Source organism: Strongylocentrotus purpuratus, unplaced genomic scaffold (assembly GCF_000002235.5).
Source record: "Strongylocentrotus purpuratus isolate Spur 01 unplaced genomic scaffold, Spur_5.0 spur5_scaffold_20, whole genome shotgun sequence".
Taxonomy (NCBI): domain Eukaryota; kingdom Metazoa; phylum Echinodermata; class Echinoidea; order Camarodonta; family Strongylocentrotidae; genus Strongylocentrotus; species Strongylocentrotus purpuratus.
The window spans coordinates 29720922-29727735 of record NW_022145606.1 but is presented as its reverse complement, the minus strand read 5'-3'; the positions used below and the strand labels follow the sequence as shown (position 1 = coordinate 29727735).

Sequence of the window (6814 nt, the reverse complement as noted above, 5' to 3'; positions counted from 1 at the left end):
TCGTAAACATGCGTGTCACTCGGGCATTGGCACGCACCGGTCAGTATGGACACAGGTAGAATACGTATAGGATACTCATGTTCCTGAAGTGTTCACGAAAGTCATCCACCAAATTTGTTGTGCCAAAATTTTAAACATTTTGAAAATTCTGCCACAAATTTCAAGCTTTGTCCCGCATTGGCCTCGATCATCCTCCAGCATGTTCCGCAAACGCTTCCTGTTATGGCAAAAACGTGACATGAAACAATGGGCAAACCAATGCGCAAACCAATATCGTGCAAGTGTCAGGGTGGTTTAAGACTATGAGTTTAACTTTGAAATTAGTGACTAGATTTTGTCTAGATTTAGATCGAACTACTGTTAGTGTTAGTTAACTTAGTATGCAAATAATTGTTTCAATCCCTTGTCTTTTGTTTTGTTTTGATATTATTGTAATAGAAAGATGAGTATTCTATTCCAAAAATTCTGTGCACAATGTCATGGGTACATTTTCTGTGCGGGAACGCTAATAACTAATAGAAATAGGGGCCTGGCTGGTAATAGCTCTGTCCTGATGATGCTGACACAAACTGCAACAGTGTCAATTGGTCTGTGATTTGTGTAGATCTACTCACCTTTTCTCTCTATACATTCACAAATTAAAGATTCTTTTTAAATCAATACAATTTGAATTTGAATTATGAAATATCCAGCCCCACCCTCCACCCCCATGCCGCCTATGCCTATATGATGACGACTCGGACAGTCAGATATTGAACATTTATGTTTATTTTCGGGGGGGGGGGGGGGGGGGGGGGGGGGGTGGCCGAGGTGGTTTCCTTGTAAAATGTATCGTCTTAATTGTCACCAAAATAAATGTTCATAAGTTTGACTCTCAGTTGAGGGGGGGGGGGGAGGGGGGGGGGGGAGGGGGAGCAAGATTTCCCACAAAGGGGACAAATTATGACAGGATTATGGCTGTGTTTTGTTTTCCTTTCTCTTGTCCCCACTGAAGCGGGGGAAATATATTAGCTAGATTATGGGGATGTCTCTATATAATTATCAAAGCTGAAAAGAAAAAAATACTTTTAAAAAGACATGATACAGGGGACGCCACCGTTCCCATAATGCCTTAAGGTCACAAAATCGTATCTTATATGGCTTAAAATCTTGAAAATCCTTACTTGTATTGTATATTTACGAAAAGCTTGAATATTGTATATAACTTAGGTCCCTATAACCCCCTCTCTGTCGCTTCCTTCCTTTGCTGAGGATAAGGGACATGTTAGATCAGCCCCTTGATGGCAACAGTGCTACACCCCCACCACCCCCCCCCCCCCCCCCCATGAAACACACACAGGCTACGCCATCTATGAACTACTTGGACGAGAATTGTCGATAATATGCACTTGTACCAAGGAAATACTTCAGGGTGGGTGGGCCGAATCGCGCAGCTTGGTCAGACTGATTGGGGGGGGGGGGGGGAGGGGGCTAGGGCCCGGGATGATGGGTCACATATCTTATTGGGGCATGCCTTTTTTTTCTTTAAAAAAAAAATGTATGTTTTCAATGAATGTTTTCTACAAACATTCAGGGCCATGTGGCGTCCCCCCCCCCCCCCCCACCCCCCGCACCCACGCTACAGCCGTGGGGTGTCCCCTATCCATTTTGCTTTCTTATTATCATTTTGTTTATTGCTTTTTTTACTTTCATTTTTGTATGAATAGGGACCCTCTTCTCCTGTTATGAATAGCAACCCTCATTAAAATTTATGAATAGCGACCCTTTCCTCGTTTTCTGAATAGCGAGTCTCTTCTTGTATTATGAATAGCGACCCTCTTCTCGTGTTATGAATAGTGACCCTCTTCTTCGATTATGAATAATGATCCTGATGAATAGCGATCGGCCCTCTTTCGGTATTATGAATAGCGACCCTCATTCCGTGTTATGAATAGCGACCCTCTTGTCGTGTTATGAATAGCGACCCTTTTCTAGTATTATGAATAGGAACCCTATTCTCAAATTATGAAAAGCAGCCTTATGAATAGCAGTCCTTATGAAAAGCGGACCTTATGAATAGCGGTCCTTATGAATAGCGGTCCTTATGAATAGCGACGTTGACCTGATTTTTCGGTCTAGGTTGGTGATACTACTTCAGTTTAGGTCAGGATTGGGTTAGCATGGTTTGGGTTAGACAGAAATAACCGTCTAGTATGGGTCATTCTTTAATAAAACGGACTTTTGCCAACATTTCCCATTTAGATGGTACTTTTTACGGCTCGCACAATGGGGGTAGATTGATCGATTACTACCGATTTTGTACCACTTCTGGAAGTTCTGGTACAAAAACTTTCTCTCCCATTTTTCTTGATTTAGATCTAATTGAAATAAAAAATGAGACAGAAGAAAAAATACATATTTCTTTTCTATGTAAAATTTAAAAAATTTAAATTACGTATTTCCAAAGGCGAAATTTACGGAATTACTTTATACGAGTTATCCAATTTTTATCTCAGAACCAGGGAAACGGTATGTTTATGAATTCAAACTGTAATCTATGACAAGACTCGGCCGGGTCAACTTGGCAAATAATTAATTTTTTGAAAATTTTCATTTGTTTTCCAGCAATAAAAAGTTGGAAGTTTCTCGCAGAAATCCTGGCATGACCTTTAGCTGCATTCTGGTGAAGAGTGCTGTGTGATCTGGTAAGTAATTCAGTTTGACCTTTTTTTTCTTCTTTATGTCTCCTTTATGTCTTGTTTGTTCAACAAAAGAATAATTGTGATAGCAGAGTGATTTACAGAGTCATTATTTAACTGTCATGATTCTCTGAAGATTTTTTGTCTCGTCTGCATAGCTAGAGTGAGACATACAATGTAGGTACCGCTTTTTCCTACCCCGGCATCAAAAATTTAAAATCACTCTCATTTCAAAAGGTTATGTCCAAATTTGATGAAAATTGCATATAGCAATGGGCCACGTTCGTAATGTAACCAAATTTAATGCATAAGTCTTTGTGAAGTGCCTCAGTACAAGTTATTTCATTCACCTTATAAGAATAATAGTATTTCAATAGTCAGAAGGCAAACTGCATATATTTAGTGTTGCTAGGTAGGTCAAGCCATAATGTTTGTCCAACCTGGCAACAACTAATATATGCAGTTCGGATTCTGTCTATTGAAATACTATTATTCTTTTCAGGTGAATGAAATAACATGTATTGAGGCACTTCACAAAGACTTATGCATTAAATTTGGCTACATTACAAAAATGGCCTATTATCAAGCATCACTTTATTATGTGGAAGAAATTTTATGAACAAGGTCAAGGTCAAGGTCAAAAGTAAGTAATGTTTAATATTACTTCAGAAACTTTTAAGTATGCAATTTAATGAAACTTGCACCCGATCATTATTAAGGATCATACATGTAGATTATGTGGAAGAATTTTCATATCTAAGGTCGTGGACAAAGGTGAATTATGGTCACTTGTGTTATATTTTGCTTCAAAAATAACCTTTTGTTAAATTGTCATTTCAGAAGTATATGTCCAAATTTCATTAAACCTGCACCCAACCATTATGAGGAAGAATTTCATCACCAAGATCAAAAATCAATTATGTTTTAGTGAATGAATAGTGTTGCCATCCAGTGGTTGGTCATTTCACCTGTTTTTAGTCAACTTGGCCGAATGCTACCAAATTTAGATATCAATTGGTAGTGTTCATACGTAATAGGCAAATTGTGAGGTGCAGGCAAGACATCACATGCAGTTATCTTTTTATTTTATTTTCAGGTGGAGATGACCTGAACTTGCTTTGTGCTGCAATCTCTTGTACATGTACCACCAGATTCCAGGAATGTGATAACTCAACTTTACTTTCATCATAGAGGTGTTGTGGTCTAGTGGATAAGTCATCCGACTGCAGATCACAAGGTACAGGGTTCAAGTTCTGCTGCAGCACTAATGTCCTTTGGCGAGACGTTAATCTACATTTGTCACTCTCCACCCAGGTGTTAAATGGGTACCCGGTAGGATGCAAAAGTTAATGTAGTTGGATGAGCAAGTGTGCGTTTGTAAAATGGGGACTGGGCGGAATGCTCCCCAGGGAGTGAAGAACATGCATACATTGTGTGCTGGCAAGCCTAAATCAGATGACTGGGTAATGATATATATATATCTGTAAAGCACTTAGACACATCGTTTTATTGATGTATCATGTGCTATATAAAAACAGAATATTATTATTATTACACCTGTAAGAACATCAAGATTTCAAGGTTAAGAATTTCATAATTATAAAAAGCAAAGTGATGAATGAAAAATATAAAAGATTCAGCCTAATTTAATTGTCAATAAATTGATGCAAATGAATGTAAAACCTTTCAGGATTCTATGGTTACACTGATGGAGCATGCTTACATGTTGTAATTATGATTCATATCCAAGATATTTTTATTATCTTTTGCTATTTGCCCACTTTTGTAAAATAGAATATTTCAAGCTACCACATCTGGTTAAAGCTACAATAGCTGACAGTTGGGCAAGGATGTTCAATTTGTTTTGGTGCCAATGGGTGCCGGCTTAATGTGCATATGTATAGTGTTGGGTTCATGATCATACATCATGTTGAGCCCTTACTGTGTTGAACATTACCTCTTTAAGTGGTTATTTATATTAGGTATTGAAGATCAGTACAAGTTCAAGGCAAAGTTACCATAAGCGCATTACAAATTTAGTACATTGACAAGGGGCATTTAATAACAATTAGTGAACTGGCCGCATTGTATTAGAGAGTTTTTTTTAATTGTGATACTGTATCTTAAACTTTTGATGAAGGAATAACGCACTGTAAATACAAATAATTTCAAAAACATATCTTCACTGAAAATATATGTGTGAATAGTGTTACATGGTTTCGTGAAAACCGTTGTTCTTGTGCATTACCTATTGGACAATATGAGGTATAGTATACCAGGTCAGAAGCTGATTTGAACTGGAAAAGTTATAACTTTCTGGCTTGTTATTTCAGCTCACTGCTTGTGAAATCATGAACATTGTTACCAGTTCACTTTAATGCAGATCTTTATTTGACCTTTACTCAAATCGTTTTGAATCTCATGATAATATTATGTAACTCGTGATGAATTCATGATATAGCCCAAGAAAATAAGTACACTGAATGGCGCATGATTTGATTTAATTTATTTTATTCATTAAATATGTGTAACACTCGAAAATTGTCCTATTACTTCACCTAAATATATAGGATTATGATGTGTTTTTAGATTAGGTCACACTACAATCGTCAGCGGTATCAATGCCACAGTTGTTATTACTCAAAGAGTTGTAATTTGTGATAATTGATTATTAAATAAGCTTTGTCTAGTGTGTTTAAGATTGATGTCAAATAAGTTTGGATGTGAAAATATAATTTTGTTGTGTTTAGTTATTATTTGATAACATATTATATACAATGTTCAACATAATTGTAGTAATCTACCTGTCATACTTCAGGAAAAGGGGTTACAAACTTCAGTTCAGGATTATTTCCTATACTAGAAGTAGATGCTACATGTCAAGCCCGATATCAATAATGTGTTTAGTTTATGGTTACATTTTCGTTCATATAAATCAAGGTCTTTGAAGAGAGATGGTATACATGTAGGAGTGTTGGAAATGGAATTATATGATCATGAAAATACCCAAATTGTGAGCGAAAATATATGGAGATCAAATTGATTCAGAAAAGTGAAAGAGAAATCAGAAAGAGGATAAAGAAAATAATGAAGTGGTATGATCGAGAGGCCAAGCAGTATGCAATGATTCAATGAGTGGTTGAATTCAACTCCATATAAAGATGAATTATATAGAAAACGATTGGGGAAACAAGATGTGATGGGGGGGGGGGGGGTAGAGTGGCTTATTAGACAAATAACAAATTGAAACAGAAACAATATTATAAGGAACACAATTTGAAGGGAGATCAATATTTAGGAAATGTTTATGAAGTCCTGTTATTTCCTGAATTATTCATTTATCAATTAAAGTCTCATTAAGAAAAATGAAAGTAGTAGGCCTAAACCAAATTACTCGATAGGTAAGCTCGAACAGTTCAACATTGAAAGTTCGATGACCCGCATTGGGCGCGTGTATTAAACGAGCAAGAACGGTTGCATGAACCGACGAATCCATGCGCATTCAGCGCTTTTGTGTTGCGCGTATTCACTTTTTGTTTTTATGAACCGTCGAATGCGCTCCGCTTGCCACTTTTGGTGTAAAAGGCGTAGTGCGAAATTACATCATCATTCTTATTTTATCATTACTCGACGATCGTTCAAAATTATGATTAGTTTTTTATATGGTGATTATAAGCTGGTTTCAGGCTTTCACACTAACTAAAAATTATCAATAGCAATTATCGTACATTGCGCTGTAGCGCTGTTGGAAAATGTCAAACTTTCAAACCCTTTTTTTCTCGAAAGTAAGATTTAGAATTCAGTGGACGGATTCGACGGTTCATGTAAACGCCGATTCTGTCCGACCGTCCTGTACAAGTATATACAGGAATTCGCGCTATATGCACATTCATGTGCATGTGGCTTTTCAAGATTGGTAGAGCGCATGCTTTCCGATAATAGGATCCCGAGTTCGAACCTTTCCCACTGCCTTTTTGACCTTCATCAAAGCAATTTATCCACAATTATAGATGCTTTATACTCGGGTGTATACATGAATACCCTGTAGGAGGTAAGACCCCTCATGTACAAGATCTTCTCAATGCCCATGAGCCGCTTAGGAGGATTGCTCCCCAGGGAGTTGAGATGGTGCACAC

General features: G+C 37.3%; 1 long non-coding RNA gene across 1 annotated transcript; it reads left to right on the top strand.

The window, feature by feature from the left end:
* Positions 1 to 2407: 2407 nt before the first annotated feature.
* On the top strand, positions 2408 to 4846 carry LOC115927365. The gene is made up of 2 exons (XR_004065589.1): positions 2408 to 2684; positions 3775 to 4846. It is a non-coding gene; the product is annotated as an uncharacterized LOC115927365 (long non-coding RNA).
* The last annotated feature ends 1968 nt before the right edge of the window (positions 4847 to 6814 follow it).